Below are 20,490 nucleotides of genomic sequence, written 5' to 3' on the forward strand. Positions count from 1 at the left end.
TTCCTACCCAGATAGGCCATTTGATAAGCAGGAATACAATAACCCTTTTTTTGTGATTACACCTTGGCCCAGATGCCTTAATGTAAGCCCTGTATCTCTTGTGCTGTTTCCCCACAATACCCTAACCAAAATGAAACAAGATAAAAAGAGTTGCACAACCTCTGAATTTCCTGGCTTTTATCTTTTTATACCAAACCCTTTGTGTTAATTTTGCATGGCTATTTTTACATAAGAAATAATATCCTGAATTAGTGATGTCACGTGCACTTAAGAATCCCACCTAACTGCAGTCAAGTCATCTGGCAACCTGACAGTGTTTCCTGCTCCTTCCCTCACATCAGCGCTGCAGGGAGAGTATTGCTAAAAGTTTCACATCTGAAAAAGCAGACGATTTGGCAACACCTTCCCATAGATATAGATATATATGTATTTTTTTTTTTAAGAAATATGTCTGTCTTTGAGTAAACTTTCCTTTCCAACTGTTCTCTTTTGTCAGCTTGCCAGCTCTACTTCTAGTATTGTTCTGTGCAGATTGCTGTAAGGAAAATGAACGAGATGAGAAAGGTACAGAACTGGGGGAAAGGGAAAAGGGTTCAGAGGGCATTTAAAGCCTGGGGAGCCTAGCATGGGAAGGGAGATAGGCTTAGGAAACAGGGAATAAAATGGTGGAATGAGAGATAAAACAAGAACATAAAGGATAAGGGATTAGAGAGATAAGGAGTTCAAGAGATGAAATGTGAATAAAGGAAAACAAGAAAAATAAGGATGAAAGGAAAGCAGTGACAGGAATAAGACATGTAAACAATTAACTAAGAAAATATTCTGTTTATTTTAGTGAAAGAAAATTATAGTATCTTTATTATTCTCTGGTTTACTAGTTTAGAGGAATTTTTCAAACTAAGAACTGACATTTGGACAGTATTACTGAACAATGATAAATATAAGCCTTCCAGTTGTTGAATTAACCAATTCTGAATTTGACTAATTAATATATCATTCACGCAAATAACAATTTGGATGAGAAAACAAAGTAGTAAAAAATATTAACTGCTGCAATACAAAGGGCAGATCTGGAAGAGCTCTTCACAGTATTTGCAGCTTCATCCATCAGTTCAGTGATAATCACTCAAAAATATACAGACCAGCCAGCTGACACTCTGCTGCAGATAGTACCAGAGCTGTGAATACAAAAATACTTGGTTCAAGTTCCTGCATTGTCCATTGACCAGCAGAAAATTTTCTCATGATCATGCTTTGTAAAAGCATTTCACAATATTTTTTTTTTCCTGTCTGGATATCTATAAAGTGTTACCAAGTCTCAGTTCGCTATCTGTCTGGTTTGCTTGAGCTGTTCATATAGGTCTCTTAATGTGGTGTAACTTAGATAATATTGATTTTTTTCCCTGATTGGCTGAAGATATATCATCAGGAAGTTGAAATTTAGTTGAAGCCACGTTCACCTGTATTTTCTGAAGAAGGCTGCATATGTATAAGTAGGTACAAGTATCAAAAAAACTCTTAAGTATTCAAAAAACCAAACATTTTCTCCTTAGTTTCCATGCTTGATTCTGACAGGAAGTGGCCAGCTACATTATTAACTAGCTTAGCTATCTTCCCTCCCTTTCCAATACCCTTAAACTTACATAAAATAGTTCAGGTCTATAAGGAAAAACATTCCCTGAGACCAGAGTTATTTGGCCTATAAATCCTAGACTCTGCATATTCAAGAAAAAAAATTATAAAGGCCTATAATTTCCTACTTAATAAAAACCTCATTATTTCTTTCTATTTTGGCAGGCAATCATTATGCCCCTGCTTTTCAGAAGGTTTCTTTTTTCCTAATGTCCAAAGACTTTCTCTGATCTGAGTAACGGTGCCTCTGGATCCCTCTCCAACATGGAACAGAAATATGTGGATACAGTAACATTGAAAACGCTGTATATCATCCTAGAAATGAGGTACTCTTCTTACTTGAATACTATGGGCAAACATGAGTTTACATGCCAGGAAGTTGGGAGCTTTAGGATTCTACATGAGGAGCCTCCTTTGGGCCCCTTGCATGCTGTGGAAGCACACAGATCTGTGCAGGTCCATGGACAGGATCCTGAGCAGATCTCGGGGGCTGTTATGGGTGCATATGAAGAGATAATCACGATATTTCATAGCCCTTCTCTTCATGTTTGATGGGACAGTCCTGTGGTAGGATTTCTTTCTCCAGAGAATCCACAGAGAAGGAGAGAAAATGAAGTCTAATGACAACCAGTCCCAGTTCTGGCGTTATCCAATCCTGTTAATTGTTTAAGAGGGAGAGCAACTGTAAGATTTAAATGTTGCTTTTCAGGACAAAACGTTATGTAATCAACGGAAGGCCAGAGTTGTTTACACGCAGAAATGTTGATATTTCAGCAAATTAAATCAGCCCCACCTCGCAAAATACCACTTGCATCCAAATCTGTGCACCCAAACTGACAAGACCAAAACACCTCAGAACGGTAGTAAATAATAGCATATTTACAGAAGGACCCAAACCCTGTGTCCTCTACCTGAGTACTTGAGGTGATACAATGAGAGGCCAACAGTAACAAACAGTTTAAACATCCTAGAATACATTCTATAAAGTCTTGGCTTGCCAAATGCCTGAATGAGAAAGAATGTACAAGATGGGCTCTCCTTCATTCTAATTCAACCCAGATTCTGGGATTATCTGTGAAAAATAGGACATCTTATATTCTCTAATAATAATAATTTTCCATAGACAGCTGTTGATGTGCCCATAGGTTCACAATAGCTCTTTTAGCACCGGATTCTAATAACGCTTTCTTCAAATATGTCTTTGAATTCAGAGCTGTCCGAGCTACTCATAGTGAACACTTTAATCGGTGAATTTCAACTTTTATTCTGCTTGTAAATTGTTACAAATGTTACTCACAGGCATTTGATACAAATAAACTGTGGCCTATCGTTTCTTCACAAAAGGTTTTTGCTGCAGTGTTTTGATATTCATTATTATGACTGCACAATTGGTCACCTCTGCTGAACGGTGGTGTTTGTTCTCCGAGACAATCAGTAACAAAGAGGAAATTCATGTTCTTAAGCCTCGATTGTCCAATGGAGAAGGTGTAAGCAGTTATGAAGTTAGGAGGAGCAAGATCACAAGACTAAAGGGTTTTTAGGACTATTTTAATATTTCCTTTCCAGTTCCCTTGACTCAGACCTTGCTTGTAACATCACTATGAGAACAAAGAGGCCACTTGAACATTATAGGCTAAGGTCAAATTGAAAATTAATGAACTCTTATCACATTCAGACAAAGCTCCAGCTGCAAAGGGTGGGGTTGGGTGCTTTTCTGGTTTATTTAATTGCCACTGAATCAAGGCTCTGAACAGTGGGCTTGCACAGTCATAGCTGCAAAAGATGAGGTCACCTACCATTTTCTGAGTCACTTAGCCATGCTTGCTCCAGACTCTGGCTTGGGAATCATTTAAATGGCTGATATCGTAGGTGAGAGCAAAATGAGTGCAAGTTTAATATCTTAATGAAACAAATGTCAGGCATTTGTTTTGTATGAATAAAACATCATTGGCATAAATCTCTGCGAAAAACAAATTCCAAACGGTTGTAAATCGAAATTCAGTTTTCAACGTGCTAAAAAGTGTGTGAAAAATTATGCTGTACAGCCAGCTCTGTTTAAACTAAAATGTTTGGCAATGCCCTGTCAGTGCAGGAAAAAATGGATGTAATATGCACATATGCACAAGTAGTGACTCAGAATGATGCACAAATGTTCTCTATATCTGATCCAAAAGAAATACCTGGAACTCAGGAAATAACGCTCCACAGTTCACCAAATTTGTCTGAGGATAGATCTTCTGGTTTCAAAACTCTGGTTTTCCCCAGAGTACTATAAACGTGTCTCATGCAAGCAAATACAATCTGGGTCAACTGATATCTCTGGAAATATTGCACAAGCAATAGTTTTATTTGGTATTTATAGGTGGGAGAAGATGTTTAGAAAAAAAAAACATGACTGCTAGCAACCTAGAGACTGAACAGTCTGTACCTCCTAAAGCAAGACCTGTAGCCTAAACTTGTATCCATTAATACGTATTTGTGTAAGTCCAGGCATTTCCTTAGGTAGTCACAATAGTTTAATTGACTATGAACATTCATATGAATTATATTTAATTGTAAGAAGGACACAGAACTCTGTTTGTACCAATCTGCATTCAAGCTGAGCAATGATCTGAAGTTTCCCACTTCCTGTTTATAAAAGTTTTGGCTGCCCAGAGAAAACACAGAAACAGGAACAATAGCATATGACTTGGATGACTGTTGTAACACCACAGAGACCAGTTTCTCCTAGCTAAAGGTAATATTGTTCCAGTTTACTCTCTCATTTTTGGAGCTGGCAACCTCAAAATTATCAGTTATATATTTATACAGTTGGTGCACAAATGCATAATGAAATGGCACCACACCTTTACCCATCACATTAGCATGCTATATTTTACTGGTAATATATGCAGATTGAAAACACAACCTTGTATCAACTTGTGTTTGGCTCTCTGTCCTTGAGGTGTTTTTCTGGGATAGCCTGCCCTCTGGAAGCCTTCCAGAAGGGAAGAACATATTTTTCCGAAGATAGTGTCAGGTCCTTGTGTTCATTTGCTGGAAAGAAGTCCGCCTTTGCCAGGTACAGTGATAGAAGTGTCTTGGAAAATTCAGATGAAGAAGTTCACGATGAGAAGAGAGAAAAATCATGGAGGACCTGCCAGAACAGCAGATCTTGGTCACCATGGTGAGGAGGGACCTCCAGCTTGCCTGGAGAGCAACAGACTGTCGCCCACTGCCTTGGCTGCGACGCTCCGGTCCCTCCTCCCCAAGAGCACCTGCGAGACGACACTGAGCACCACTCATTGGCAAATGTTTCCAGTTTTTTTTGAAGTGCCACTCATATCTGACTTTCCTATTTTCTTCCCTGCTGCCACCCCAATAGAAACGGCTGAGAGTTTTACATGAGCTCCTCTCCCTCTTCCAAAACAGTATTGCTGGGGATCTGAGAATGACTAATCTGTCCTGTTTACAGTCTGCTAGCTATCTGAATCCTAACATAATCTACATGACAGGGATCAGGAGACTAGAGAATTACATGTTGCCAAGCTACTGAGAAAAAAAAGAACTTTTTATGAGGTGTTTGGTAAATTCCCTCACTGTCTGTAACATCACAGCCCATAGTTTTGCTCCCCTACTCTTCTCTATATGTTGACAAGAAGTACCTAACATACTCACCATTATCCATGTGATACCTGAGAATGATTTCCAAGAAGACCACAAGCACAAACATCTAAGGCAATGAAGAAGAGAAAAAGCACAGTTAATAACTTAATCACACCCTGGGCTGACTAGCCTTTAAGCAACTGCAGTGGTATAGGAGATTTCCTACCCAAATTCCCACTTGAACATCTAATCGCTTCTCCATACCTATAGCATACAACTCTCAGCCATACGCTAACTACCTTCATAATTGTTCAGTGTGCATTTTAATTATCTTTTGCAAAATCCTTTTGCAGTTACGTACCACTTACTTCAGTCTACATTTGAGCACCTTAAATAAACAGAAGATACGGTATTCCAGAAATCCTTTTAATCAGAAGATATAGGTGTAATATGGCCTTCTATCTATAAACTGATAGCTGAAAAAGTTATATTAGAAATGAGGTACAATTTTTTAACATTGCACATAGTGTAATTGTTAGAACAATTTAGCACTGGGATACTACACATGGGATGTGGGAGAATTTTTGTCACTTGAAGTCTTTAAAATTGGAAAGCTTCCTAGAGATATGTTCTAGCTCAACCACAAGATATTGAGCAGTAGGCTCAATAATTCAGTATTGAAAGAGGCTGTGTAAATGCCTGTGATCTGCCATACACAGGATGATAGGTTAGAGAACCATAATGGCCTTAAAAATCTATGAGAACACTCTGTCTTTTCTAGCTCTGTATTTAAACCTGAACTGTCACAACACAATCAATTAAGATAGGATGAAAAAGGTGCAGCAATTGCAGTGAGTGGAAGATGTACGTACTCTACATGAAATGAGGTGAGTCTTAGCAGTTAAACAAAATGGTCTAGATAAATGGTGACTTAAATAATGAGTTATACTCCAAATATGATAAAAATTCTTATTTTAGATACAACACACAAAGAAGAGGAACTCAAATAGTTGTGGAGTTATATTAAAATTCATTTTGAAAAAATATGCAGCTGAATAGCTGTCGTTGTTAACCTTTTGCAAATAAAAGCATTTAATATTATCTTTAATAATATTTAATCTTTATTGCAGTAATCCTGCATTAAGTGTTATACTTCTTAAGAATACTGGCACTATAACTCATCTTAAACTGGAAAGATTTGACAAGAATGAGGAAGTTCACATGTGCCAGTGTAACGGGTGTTAGGGAAAGAAAGATTACAGAACAAAGCAGACATTGGTTGTTCTCGATGTTGTGCTCTTTTGGAGTTCCTTGTTATGAGTTTTTTTCTAATGGCAGATATTCTGTACTAGCCGGTATATTAGTAGATGATCTTTTGAGTCATTTCTGGAAAAAATTACACGAGGCTATTTGTGGAGTTGTTGAACAAGATCTTTCCTAGATTATGCTTACCTTTTGATATTTTTTGCACAATAAACTAGAGAGTGCTTTGTAAATGATTAAGCTATTAGCTCAGAATATATTACTGAGTAATGGTGAAGCATGGTCACATCAATTTGCAAAATGTGTGGAGGAGATACAGTTCATTCAAGTTGAAAAGTAACTTCAGCCACACTCTCGTGTTTAAAAGCTGAACTGGGCTGCTTCTTGTCTCCATTTGTGCATGTGAATGAAAAGGCAGAAACGTGTGCTTGTCTGTAGCTAACTGGTCCAATAGGCAGCTGTCTATTAGTACTGTTATTAGTAAATGGAAATCTTGCTGTTGCAGCAGGAATCAGTCAGCAAGACACTGACTATCATCTTTTAAGCTAAGTTCGTGCCCTTCTGACAGGTACTGTTGGAAGCAAGAGTGGGTGGATTCAGATAACAAGGGATGCTTCTGAAATTAATAAAAATCATTTCACCTTTATGCCAAAAACTGAGAAAAGCCAACTACTTTCCTTAGCACCTTTACGTGCCGCTGCTTCCCCTCTTTGCAAATCATGAGTTTACATCTAAAACAAGGAAAACTATTCAGGGTGAGGGAAAATAGTGTTTATTTAGGAAAACACCACAATAACACATTTATAGCAAAGAAATATCCACCTTCACAGTATGATTGTTTCAGTTTTCATAGGTGTCTGTGTTACCTCCGAAGGAGGAGGATCGTCTGTGCACACTACTCCCACTCTCCCCATCCCTTCCTGTACTGTGCGCTGTGGTTTGTTGTCATCATTACGGAAGTTTCAGAAGTATATTCATGCAGGTTCAGCTTCTGCTGCTAAGGGAAGATCCTAATAAATTTCATAAGATGTCTGACAAGTACTTCTTTACTAAATCTTGCCCTATCTCTGGTCTTACTGCTGATACTGCATGTTTACTTTTAACAATAATACCCAATCTAGGCCCTTAGCCGATTACAGATCTAGTGCTTCTCTGTAATAGCACCTGGCCCTTCATCCTCTACTACTTGATCTTGTTCTTACCAGTCTTCATTTTGCCTTATTTTAAGCTGTAACATAGAGGTTTTATATGACATAGAAAACTCCTAAGTAATGGATTTTACTTTTAGGTAAGGTATAATTCCTTTTCTGTTCTTTATACTCCGCCAAAAGAGGCAAACATTGATTATTGCACCTTCCCTCTGAGAGTTTTTAGTACAGTTCTATTACACTTTGGTCAGTGGGTAAAAATAACAGCATTTCATTGCTTCTGTAACCTGAACTTCAGAAAATCTTAATGTTAACGTTCATCACACTGGGATAATGGGCAATTAGTTTTCAAGTATAGTGTGACTCATTCTATCTCTTATGATCTCCATTAAGCTATGGCAGAGAAATCCATCCTAGATCTTCAGAGCTGTTACTGATTTATTTAAGTATTTTCTTCCTTGTGCGTATAATCCTGTATATTCTAGTAAGTGTGAGTTAAGATTTGCCATTTGAAAAGGATTTCTTGCTTTAAACTTATTTTTCTTAAAACTAGGGCTCATATTTGGTTCATTGTTTGCTCTTAAAAAAGCAGCCAAGTTGGAAGAAAATTAATATAGAAGTTAAGAGTAATTAAAACTCAGAGTTGGCTGGACACTTTTGAAAGGTCCAGATGACTACCTGTGTCCACATATGCAGTACATTTGTCCAAGTTACTAGTGTGTGAAAAGCAAGGAGTGGAACGAAGGCTACTCGTGTCACCATAACTATAGCAGATGCTACTTGATGCCTGCTATAGTACAGAAATATGCTCTCGTTCTTTTACAGCAGCTTTGTTAGCCCTTCTTGGTCCTCCTACTCCTTGTGCCCTTGATTTCAGACCTTCTTGCCTTTGACCTTGAGCTTCCTTGCTCATCCTATAAAAATAAAAAATAAAGAAATGAGAAGGTGATTGTGTGACACTCCGAGTTGTTTATCGGAGAAGATGAAGATACTGGAGAAGACGAAGATACTGGAGAAGACGCTGCTCAGAGACACTCCATAGGTGGCAGTTTAAAATTATCTCTCTATTTCTCTCTGACTTTAATTAATGCGCTTGTATTTAAGATGAAATGTATTCAATTTGTGCACAGTGTAGAGAATGTCACACTACAACATCAGTTATATACCTAGCAATACAATTATCATTCTCTGCTGACAAATGTACCATGACATTGATAAAAAAGCCATAATTTCAATGTACATGTCAAAATCAGCCCCAGTAGCTTATTATACATTGTTAAATGAACATAAATATCTAATGTTCAGTCTGTAATGTTCATTCATACTACAGCAAACGAATGTATAGGTCAAAGAATTCATTTAAATTGCAATACAAAAGGAAATCTCTAATGCTCACTGAACCTAAATTACATCTCTTTGCAAGCTTTCATGGAAGTGTGGGAGAAGTAAATGTTTGACCACCATAGGGCCAGGATGCAGAGAACTGATGACATTTAGGTGGCTAAACTTCCTTAAGTGTCCCTGAGATCTCCTGGTATAATGGCAAACCACCATTCTCAGGCATGGGAGCAGAGTGATCTGCAGCAGGGAGGAAGGTGGAGTGGTGGCAGGACACAGGAGGAGGACAGGACAGCCTCAGGGGGTTCCTCTTTCCTAGGTCATCGATCTGCTTTCATACTCACATTTAGACATGCAGGGAAGCAAGTAAAAATAATCTATTTTGGAGATGTCTGGGATTTCTTAGATTAAAATCAGTTCTTACAGTTGTGGAGCTTATCAGGATGCTGAAAGGCATGGTGGAGTACAGAGGTGAAATACTGACTCATGCAATCACTAGTGACTGCATGCAAGAACCGGGCACAAACCGCCAGGGCTTTATTTATGATGTGCTGTACCACAGCCAAAAGACCTAGAAATCCAGTTCTGTCTTGACATCACAGCTTTGGGTGACCTCTAAGGAAGCCAGGTAGAGGTAGCTGCTTTTCTTGTTCTTTCTCAAGAGGATCCAGCCACCTTGATCAGTCACAACTGCTTGTGCAGCATTTGGGGATCTCCCATTTGAGGCAGCAGACTACAGGCTACTATTTTTGATTTACTCCCAAGTTGCTTATACCCCTGCTTTGTTAAAGGGAAATAAGAGATATAGTTGGTGATGGCAAATACATAATTTGCTTTGGTGATGGTTTTTATGCTTATCAGGCTGAATGGTCTCTTTATTTAGCACTTTCAGTTGATTACTACTCTCTACTACTTTTTTTTTTTTTTTAAACTACTTTTTTGTGGGTTTTTTGGTTGGTCCTTTATTCTTTCTCTACATTTTCTGCCCTTTCTGTTACATTTTCCAAGGGGAAATTTACCCTTCGAAGAGTTTTCTCACTCCTGTTGCTGAGGGCCCAATGAGGTCAATATAGGCATCACCTTCCTTAATATGACATGGATGAACCTCACTCAGTTTCCTCTGGAAGGAAAATGTCCATGTTTTTATTTAGAAATGGCAGAGGGAGACCTAAGAGATTAAGAATTTGATTTTCAAGAACCCTTGATGGAGTTCAGCTGATATGATAATCAAATCTTTATGCAAAAGAAAATTGATTCACTAATAAATATTTCCTATGCGATAGCAAAATCTAAATTCTCAGACAGATGCATTTTACTGTGAAAAGGTAGCTTGCACCATTGAAGTAGTCGTCTGTTATGATCCTACAAAGCAGGAAAGTTGGGATTACATTTATTTAATAGCAGAAGTCCACCAACATTTTTTATCTATGATCTGATGTGCCGTTAGTGGAAAATATTTCTGCCACTTTAGAGGTGAGATATAAAACCCAGGGCTTTGTTATCTACAAATGACAAAATGTAGTGGCATGTTAAGAGTAGTTGTGTGCAATTTGGTCATCTACATCACATTTCAAAGACAACAGCTGTACGCCAATCACTTATATTTTTATCTCCTTATTCAGTTGTACCTTGCTTCATTTCTTTTATTGCCTTATAATATCATACAGTATTAGATCGTGATATTTGTCCTGCTGCAGTTAAAAGCAAAGCTGTCACGGAGTTCCACAGAGTTCCTTTTAATAGTTTCCATGTTTCATTTTAGAGGCACCAGATTTAAGTGAAATGGCTCCTTTTAAGTGTATTGCCTGAACACACACATGTAAAGCACTTTGGGATGGAATCACATATTCTATTATGATTCAACCACTGTTTACTTGAAACCTTTAGTTTGTCGGACATAAGGTGACGTTATCGTAGTGCAGACCAGCTTACTTTTATCTCTAATCTTAGAAAAAAATTAAGATGCTATGATACACCATTGTAGACTCTAGAATTTGTAACAGGTGCTCAGATATGTTTCCCTAACTCATAGCTCCTATAGTATCTAGGTTAAAAATAGATCATTAAGAGCATTTGGGTAGATGATGCAGCAGTATGAAATTGCATCACACCTGTCTCCATGTTGCAGCTTCCCAAGTGTAAGTAGGAGTCAAAATTTCCCTCCTCATTAAATAAAAACACTGATAGATAGTACATCACTTGGCATCTCCAAAGTGATATACCTAAGACATACCATCTGCTACAAAGTTGCAAAAACATAGCCTGAGAAAAGTGGGACATCAAGGTGGAGCTTAATTTTCTTTAGTCAGTTTTCTGTCTATCCTGGACTTGAGTGCGCCCAGTGCAGACACAGATTATGATGCCTATAACTGTAATGGCACAGAATAACACTGCAGAGCACAACTCTGCTGCCCAGCAGTAAGCACATGCATGTAGGAATAGGAAAACTTCAGTTCTAGTCACTACTCCCAAAATATACACATTTATAGTAACTGGGAAAAATATTACTTTATGCAGGCAGCAGGAATCACAGCCTAGGGATCCCCATCCTTGTGAGTCTCTCAGCACTGAATTACAGAGTTATATATCCTTTTTCTTCTTCTGGTCCCAGGAATTTTGCAATCTTGCAAAGTACACAGTGTCAGACTTGGAGCCTACCTCTATCCTGGGGGCTAGGGAACTCTCACTGAAGATGTGAGATTGAAACTTAAGACTAAGGTGACTATAAATCCCAGATGTTATACTTACTGGAGTAGTAGGACATACAAAGAGCCATAAAAATGAGCAGGCACACACCACCCTCATATCTTCCTTTCTGTGCAAAGGAATCATTAGATTCAGACCTGGGTTTCAGGCTAAGAAACAATCTGAGAAGTCAGAGTTAATGAAGAAGAGTACTGTTAGCTACGTTACCTATGAAGTTGTTTGGGCATCCCTCCTTTAGCACACTGATCCCTGTGACTCTCAGTCATGTCCTGGAGAGTTTCAGGCAGAAACATGGGAGCATTCACATCTGCTCACAGACACTTTTAGTCTTTCAGACATCCAGTAGTCCAGCTGGAGACGCTACTTGCCTCAGTCTGCCAAACAAAGAGACAATTGGACATAATTTGGGGGTAGAAAGTGTGGCTACATTTAGAAAAAACAGGGTCACCCTATTTCAGCAACGTGAATTCCTGCATGAAAGCCAGTGACACCAGCAGCACTAAGCACATAGCTCCAGCTCAGTGCCACCAGCACCCCTCCTGAAGGTAACCCATTTTGTTGCTGGTATAGTTATACAGATGTAAGAGTTCTTGCAAAACATTCATACCTCTCTACTTCAGCACACACACTTGTTAAGAAAAAGCATCTCACTAAGGTCATAGCACACCCTTTGTCATAGCACAGCTACATTATGCAGTGGATAGTCACCTGGCCTCTTCTGAACTTAAAGGAAATCCCAGTCCTTTCCATTTCAGAGTTCTGCAAGCAAAAAAGCCTCAGCAGCTTACAGCATCCTTGTCTTTGAAGCCACCACTGATAAGTGAGTTGCCTGTAAAACATAAACCCATCACTATTCTCCAAAGCAAGACAGATCCTGAGTACAGCCGTCACAGTAGAAGCATCTCAGCTCCATCCCCAAGCCCAGCCTCCACAGGTCTTTTTAACTCCTCCATCTGAGCCTGCAGCAATCCCCACCCCAGGAGCTGACTGCCTCAGTTGTCGCAATGTAGGAGAGGAGGGCTCTTCTCCTGGAAGCTTGCCTGGCAGGAAACCTTTCCCTAGCACTTTTCAAATGCATTTTAAGTGTGCAATTGCTAGTATCTGGATGCCTCTAGTCTTTGTAACTGAGCTTTCTGCTCTGAACTCTTCACGTGCATGAACACATAAAAGGCAGAGGTTGCTGTAGAGGACACCTGGGTTAAATTAGCACAATTACACAGCATTAAGCAGGTCTGTAAAATGCAGTGCAGCTTTCTACATTACTGAAAACACGGTGCATGGCTGTTGAGTTATTGCCAGGAGCAGAAGTTGACCTGTGAGAGGCATGCATGGCTAAAGCCCTTGCATGCATAGCTCATTGTGCTCAAGCTGTGTCTCTTCACCTCTGTCTGCTGGTGTGCTGCACCTTTTCACCTTTGTGTTTTTTAATTGGAGAGCAGATGTGCAAGGGAGCTTTTCACCTGCCTGCCTCTGAGACTTCATATTGGCTCTGAACCTCTGAAACTAAGTAACGATATGTAGGACTGGGGTCTTCACATAGTAGATAAAGGCTTGCTATTGCTGGCTACTGTCTCCTAAGGATAGTGAATGGCGAGTGAGAGGGGATGCTTTAGTATTTGCATCCTTTCTCAGTAAATATAAGCCTTTGATTGGGTCAGATGTAAGCATATGTAACAGTGTCAGGAGAGGTGTGCGACTGTGAATCCTTTTGCTTCTCATATCAAACAAAAGTTGTAAGACGGCATTCTGTGGCCCTGCCTAGTTCTCCAGGTTGATGATGCCAGGTGGAGGAGGAGGTATGGAGGAGACAGCTTGGAAAGCCAAAGAAATACGTTTGCACTAGTAGATGAATAACGAGAGAAGAGGTAATGAGGTCCCCAGCCTTGTCCTTTTTGAGAAGTTATTTCTATTGGAGGGAAACTGCGCGGCAACACTTTTCCCGTCCTCAGGTCTCAAGGGATGCACTCTGTCTGAGATGAGAAGCTGTCGAAGCAGTCCTCTTGGGCCTCCCTGTCTTATCTTTGAGGGTGAATAAATGAATCATGAAGCACAGCATTTAAGCTCAGCAGTAGCCAATATTCCAGGTTTTCAATACAGGGAGAAGATGGGAACTCTTAGTAGAGCTCCCTGTTACGCATCTGCAAAGTAGAGGGAAGAAGTGGAGCGCAGAAAGCACGTAATTATCATTAGTGGAGAAAAACAAATGGGCTTTTTCCATTTTAATAACCTAATACGTTACTTGTACCGTAGGTGAGGATTTTTTTTTGAAGCCTGACTATCCCTTTAAAAAATACTGGAAACACACTTCAGAGAGTTGTAATGAAATAACATTATTTATCAGTATTAAATATAGATAAACAAAAATGAGAAACAGACTTAATTGAAACCCTCTGTGAAATCTGGCTAATCAGTTTTCATTTCCAGGAGGCTTTAACTTATGTTATTTAATTTATTATTTATCTATCTGTTTTATTTTGATTTTTGTTTTGAGCCCTAGCTCTGGGCTTTGGGCACTTTAGAAACACTTGGGGAGAGCTTGGGAATATTGCTACCGACTTCAATGCTTCACCCATGTTAGACTCTTGCTAAGGCTTCGATAAACTTAATGACCATGCAAGCATTCTCCTAACTTCACTAGTAACGTTAATCTTTATTACAGGCACATTACAATATATTTCCTGACTGCCAAAGTGCCTTTCCTTTTGGACCCAGTTTTACCTCCATTCCATGCAAACACGTTGCCATTTCACTTTATTTCTTTAATTTATAGGCATCAAAGTTGCTGAATCAGGAAACTGAGGTTATAGCTGTTGAAGAAACGGATCCCACATTGCAACAAACTGCTTTTTCTGCAGATTTTCTTGTGTTCCTCATTCTGAGTCATTGTCACACGTTTTAAAGGCCAATGTTACATATGAAGCTCTTGATGGTGAGAGCTATGCCCTTTCTTGTGGTTTCTGCAAGCAGACAATTGCCATTCTGTGTCTCTACTGCTTGTCAGTAGCTAATGATGCTTAATTCACATTTCAGTGCTTCCTGTGTCACTGGAGAGTGCGACATTGCATGCCAGAACTGGGAATGAAATGGTTAAATTTGACTATGTTAATTGGATTCTAATTAGTCCAACAATGCTGCTTATCTCTGCTGAAGTGTAACTCTCTGGGATTCCACCTCTTTATGGGGAAAAATTGTAGAGCTTAGGAAGAAGTAAAATTCAAGAAAAAAGTAATAAATTATACATTAAAATTTTAGTGATTAGCTATAGTAGTAGTTGTTGTCAGTGTACTTCCTTGTAGTTTCAAAAGTAAACCTGAAAATATCTATGACATTCAGGGTTGTGGCCGGAAAAAATAAAGCCATATTATCTCTTCAGAAGCAAAAAGGACTAAAATGTTTGATTAATGGATCCATCCATTCATGTAGTTATTTTCTCCTCACCTACCCCCTAAAATGCATGCATGTGCTGTTGTCCACATGTATGAATTTATCCTTGCAATATACCATCGAGATAAGTCAGTCGTTTTGTCCCAGTTTGCAGGCTGAGGGGACTGAAAGAGAGGATGATGAAATGATTTACCCGAAGTTACATTGGAAAATTGTAGCAGAAACAGAGACTAACCAAAGCTCTTCAGTGCTGCCATCCAGATTGATATAGGAAACTTGCAATACCTATAGAAGTATTAAAATGTTAAATGACTTGAAATTAAAGGCTCTGTCCAGAGCTAAAGCCATCATTTGGATTATTCACTCAGTTCTTTGAAAAATACACAAATGCAGCAGTATTATGAGTGCAATTACAGCCAATGGCAAATTCTTAAATGAAGGGCAAATCAAAAGAAAGCCATCTATGTTTTATATTTCTGTGGTCTCTTCCATCTCAGCAGTGATAGAAAGCACGGCTGCGCATACATATCTGAAACATATGTTGATTTTTGTGCTTGTCAGCTCTTTAGGCTTTGGGGGAATTCTCCCACAGTGGTTACGCTGAGATAGAGCAAGAAAGAGTGCACGGTTCCTTGGCTTTAAGATCTTCCTCCATCTCTGCTCAAGATCTGAGTAGGAGCGCCTGCCCTTGTCCTATTCCACCCACCCTCGTTCTTTCATTCCCAGATTTTCTTTCCTTTTCCTTATCGAGAGCACTTGGGAGCAAATTGTTTAGGATTCAGTTAGAAGGGCACAGATGTTACCACCTGCTGCACATTGCTTTCTTCTCATAGACTTTTAAAAAGGCACTTCTTATTTTAAAAAGGAGGAGGAAGAGCCATGGCCTTTGGTGTTGCTCAGCAGTGACACAGCTGGAGCTGGCCGGGGGTGGTGGGGTGTTATTTTTTACAGGTTGGCAACCAGAGGCTTGTTGCAATGATATACTTTTTTCCAGAGATTGCCTGAGTGTAGATGTGCCAACATAGGTTCCGGTTTTACCACAGCTAATTCTCTTATTTCAAAGAGAGGAAATATCCTCGGACAAATCTGCTTTGTCAAGGTTGAAAACGTTCCACACCACAGATGGTGACCATAAGGTGCAAGTGAGTTTTCAGCTGAACCAGTGACACCCTACCCATTTGCTTCACTGCTGAAGATTTTAAAACTAGTTTTTGTTATGAGAAGCTGAGCAAGATCCTTCTCTCCAAATGTCTCTTCCTCCTGTTAGCTCCTCACTTCCATATTCATGGCACTCCTGCTGCTACTAGCACTACCATGCGTAGCACCTACCGCAAATTGTCCAGTTCCTGGTGTTAGGATGGCAGTTCCCTTTGGTTTTTGAAAAATTCATCAAGCGGGGGTGGAAAGGGTGGCAGAGACCTGTTATGGTTCAGCACCCTATTACAGGAGATTTTTCTCAGGTACTCTCCTGCGTGACGACTCGATGGTATGATGACGAGACGAGCTACAGGCATCTCACACCTCTGGTTTTGTGCAAAAGCCACTTATTGTATTTAGATTAGCTGTCATATTGGAGCACAAAAAATTCTACGTGCAAAGATAGTGTTGTGGGAAGGGTGGGGAGTTTCCCAGCAACTGTGAGGGGGTTTTCAGTCCCTTCTAACGCGGTGTGAGATTTTTTTTTTCCTTATGGACTGAATAGATCCTCAACGGGAGTAGCGATGGCAGCTTACAATAATTGGTACCATGCTCTTCTGATTCCTCTTAACTGAGGGGTTTTATGTTAATGTTAGAGAACCCACCTGTGGCTGGCGGACTCAGTAGCTGTATCTAATTTTTCACTTTTGTAAATTCCCCAATTTCGTTGTGATGCCTCTATAATAATTTGCGGTGTAGTCATAGGTCCTCACTTCTCTTTTCTCCCTGACTAATTCCTTCCACGAAGAAAAGTAAGCTTAAGGAGGCTGTAACGTTTGATGTGCTCCAGGTCCAACAACAAAAATATAAGTCTAAAAAGGAAATATTCTTCTATTTTTGAGAAACTAAAACAAAAAGTAAAAGTGAGTGGTTAGGTCTTCCACTTCCCGAGAAGCTTGCCTTCTCTGCATTTCTTAAAACTGACTTCAGGAAAGGTTTTGTTAACAAAAGGGTAGCAGGTTGGGGACATAAATTACTTAGACTTTGTAAAGAAGTGGTGTTAAGTATGAAAAGTACTTTGGGGCAGCTCCTGCAATTCCTCACCCTCTTCATTTGTGGTACATCCTTTCAGAGTGAAAAGCTATATACACATCGGGTCGGCTTAATTCGCACTCCCTCTTTTCCTAATTTGGGGGCTAAATTCGACGTAAGCCAGGGCAGCTTCCCAGATTAGAGCTGCCATGTGGCTCCCACAAAGACAAGCCCAGTAGGTACGTGTCCGCCCGACCTTCCTATGGCACTGTCATCCTTGTATCAATCCTAGCTATTTCCTCACCTTCCATGTTTCTCCACGCTGCCACCTCCACATTTCTTTGCTGTCCCTCCAGACCATGTATCCATTTATCTCCCTTGCTCCAGTTCAGTTTGGCATTTCCTGCTGTCAGCAGTGTTCACCTTCCAGCGTGCCATGAGCTCTCTATCGATCTCCTTTTTCCACTTGCTGTCTCTAACAGAGCTGGCATCCTCAGCTGCGCTCCTGCACGAAGCTGCCCGCGTTCACTGTTTTCCTGCTCTGGCAGTCTGGTGCAGGTGTTCAGCCTCTAGTCTCTGGCTAGTTGCCTCTAAGCCCTGCCATATTTTTTTTTTTAATTTCTTTCTTTTTTTCCTGCAAGCACTTCTCCATCTACACTTGCTCTCCTTTTGTCCTGCTACCTGGTTTCCTTTCATTATCATACTTCTTGTTTGCATTCGATTTCTAGGACTCTCACCCTTGTTGATTTGGACTTCCATGCAGAAGAGTCATCTGCCTTATTTTCAGTTTTCTTTACCTTTCTCTTGGATCCCTTAACATCCCTTCTTTTGACTGCATAGAACGTAAGCTATTTGACTTCATTTTCAAGACCTATCATGATGGTGCAAAAAATAAATGCTATTTATTTATGCTTTTGATGTTCTTGGATATAACTGTTCTACAGGAATTTTGGACACTCACTCATTTAGCCTAAGACATATAGATGTACTCTCCAACTCACCCCTCAAGTACCTGAGCGTTTTAGAAGCTAGGTGAGTTATGCTATTATGAAAACATGAAATAGAAATCGAAATCACTAAATGTTCAAAAGAAGCTCACAGTACTAAAACTTGGACCTGCCTCTTCTTGAGCCTTATAGATTTTTTTCCACTGGCTTCAGTGGGAGCAAGACTGATTTTTTTTTCTCCGCATTCTTGCAGTAAATTATAGCAGTTCCACCTGAATCCTCTGCATGTCACATGCTCAGTTTGCTACCAGGTCACTGGCCCATGTTTAACTCTTTTGGGGCCCACCCTCTTCAAGCCCATAGACATGATCAGGTTGGTGAGAAGAAGAAAGACAGTCTCAGTGCATACTAGAAATAAACCAAATTAATGTGGACTGTGAGAGCCTTGAAAATAGGTGCTCCCACTGCTTGAAAAGGTATGCAAAGTATTTGCCATTCCTTATACAGCATGCAATTTAAATATTTTAAAACTCGAAATAAATTGCTGATAATAAAATTCAACAGCGCAATACTTCTTTGAATATTTTAAACCAGATATAAATTGTTCAATGAAGTTGATCTAGTCTTAGCATACTTTTCAAGAAATTTAATAGTGTATGACTTAAATGTATGATACTTTCCCGGTATACTGTATGGCATATCACATAGATTTAAGTAGTCCTGCTTGGGATGTGAGTTTCATAGCTCAGTGTCTCTGTACTTTGACAGATCAGTCTCTGGTTCAGAAATAGTTTCTATATGCAATGTTTGATGGTCCTAACATGAAGTAAGCTTTAATTCGTGTACAGCAATTGTTAGCTGGAATAGTAGTGCATATTAAGCAGGTTCTTCCAATGCATATTTATGACCATTTTGAAAATATTTTTATATAAGGGAAGAATTAAATCTATATCCAATATATGTTACTAAAAGCAATGTTAGTGCCATCTTTTGGGCAAGATTTTAAAGCACGTAAGTCAATATATTTGATGGTCTAATTCTACAATAACTGTAATCGAGACCCTTTGTTCGTCTTGTGTTTTGAAACTGAATATGCTTAAGAAAAATAAAAGAGCTTTAGAACATTTTTGTAGTGAAGTTACTTAGGGTTGCAAGCAGTCAGGCAATATTGAAAAGTAACACTTTTTAACAGTGTATAGTGGTGCCATCACTTCCAACTTCTGACTCATCAGTAATTATTGCATATTTCTCAAGCAGAGGATTTTTTTTTCCAGTAACTGGGTGTTCTGAATGAGTTTATAGTGAAACACTGAGCCGATGTTCACGCTGAGTAAAACAACAGCTTTGATAGCATCTACATTCAGTTTTTCTGTTTCCTACAAATGTTCTTCAGCTCATCAAAAACTCATTCTTCTAGACTATTGGTTCTATTGAATATGGAACAAACAACACATCTAAAGTAAATATATTTTAGCTGTAAGATAACTACCTCTTTGGTCGCTGAGATGAAAAATCAGGGATATCCTATGGATTCTAGAGTTGGTCCTAGGCAATGGGCCATCTTACGACTCATCCACTAAAGCCAGAACAGATAGCCATGTCTTATATTACTCTATACACTGAATACTAATACACAGAAGTATTTGTTTACTCTGGGTGTAAGAACAACAACTGAATGGTTCAATTAAGAACTTAGAGCTGTTTTGGATTTCTTTTTATTGGCTTCAGTTAATGTACATATATTTTTATGTCTCTGTAGCTCCGGATTCAAACAAACAGTTCAGTCTATTTATTTAAGCGATTGCATCATCACACATCTGACAAATGCACTCGCTGCATTTACAGCGTCATCGCAGTGAGTGCATTTATTTGAACTTTCTACCATGTACATGGGATCACACATTGAGATAAACACAGCTGTGTTTATTTCAGGCTGCACAACAGATTGTAGATTGTAGATGTATGTCTGGAGCCAGTGGACTGCACATATACTGTACAGGATTTTCAAACACTTATAGCTTCGTTAATTGTCAAGTAAATCTCTAAAATACGTCGAAGGCTCTTATCTCATTTATATTCTTAACCAGCTCTACTAGTAAAAGGAGAGCATGTTATTATGTTTGAAAATAGTATAATATTTGCTGAATACTTTACAGGGTAAAAATATTTAACCATCCTTGTTAAGGATGAATATCCATTTTTCCATTTGGCTGGGCTACGTACTCACAAACCAATCAATTGATTTCAATGTTGTCACCCTAAAATTACGGTGCGTCATTCACTAAGGCTCTGATTTTGCTTTCATTGCACAAACAAAT

The 20,490-nt window shown here is 39.2% G+C and overlaps 1 long non-coding RNA gene across 2 annotated transcripts; it reads right to left on the reverse strand.

The window, feature by feature from the left end:
- Positions 1-4,632: 4,632 nt before the first annotated feature.
- LOC104145699 (uncharacterized) lies at positions 4,633-12,630 on the reverse strand. Of its 2 annotated transcripts, XR_694404.2 has the most exons (4): positions 12,381-12,630; positions 11,880-12,046; positions 5,290-5,344; positions 4,633-4,768 (listed from the first exon to the last, which is right to left on the reverse strand). It is a non-coding gene; the product is annotated as an uncharacterized lncRNA (long non-coding RNA). The 2 variants fall into 2 exon arrangements; XR_011141988.1 differs by lacking the exons at positions 4,633-4,768; positions 5,290-5,344 and adding an exon at positions 6,273-8,542.
- Between the last annotated feature and the right edge of the window lie 7,860 nt (positions 12,631-20,490).

Source organism: Struthio camelus, chromosome 6, assembly GCF_040807025.1.
Source record: "Struthio camelus isolate bStrCam1 chromosome 6, bStrCam1.hap1, whole genome shotgun sequence".
NCBI classification, from domain to species: domain Eukaryota; kingdom Metazoa; phylum Chordata; class Aves; order Struthioniformes; family Struthionidae; genus Struthio; species Struthio camelus.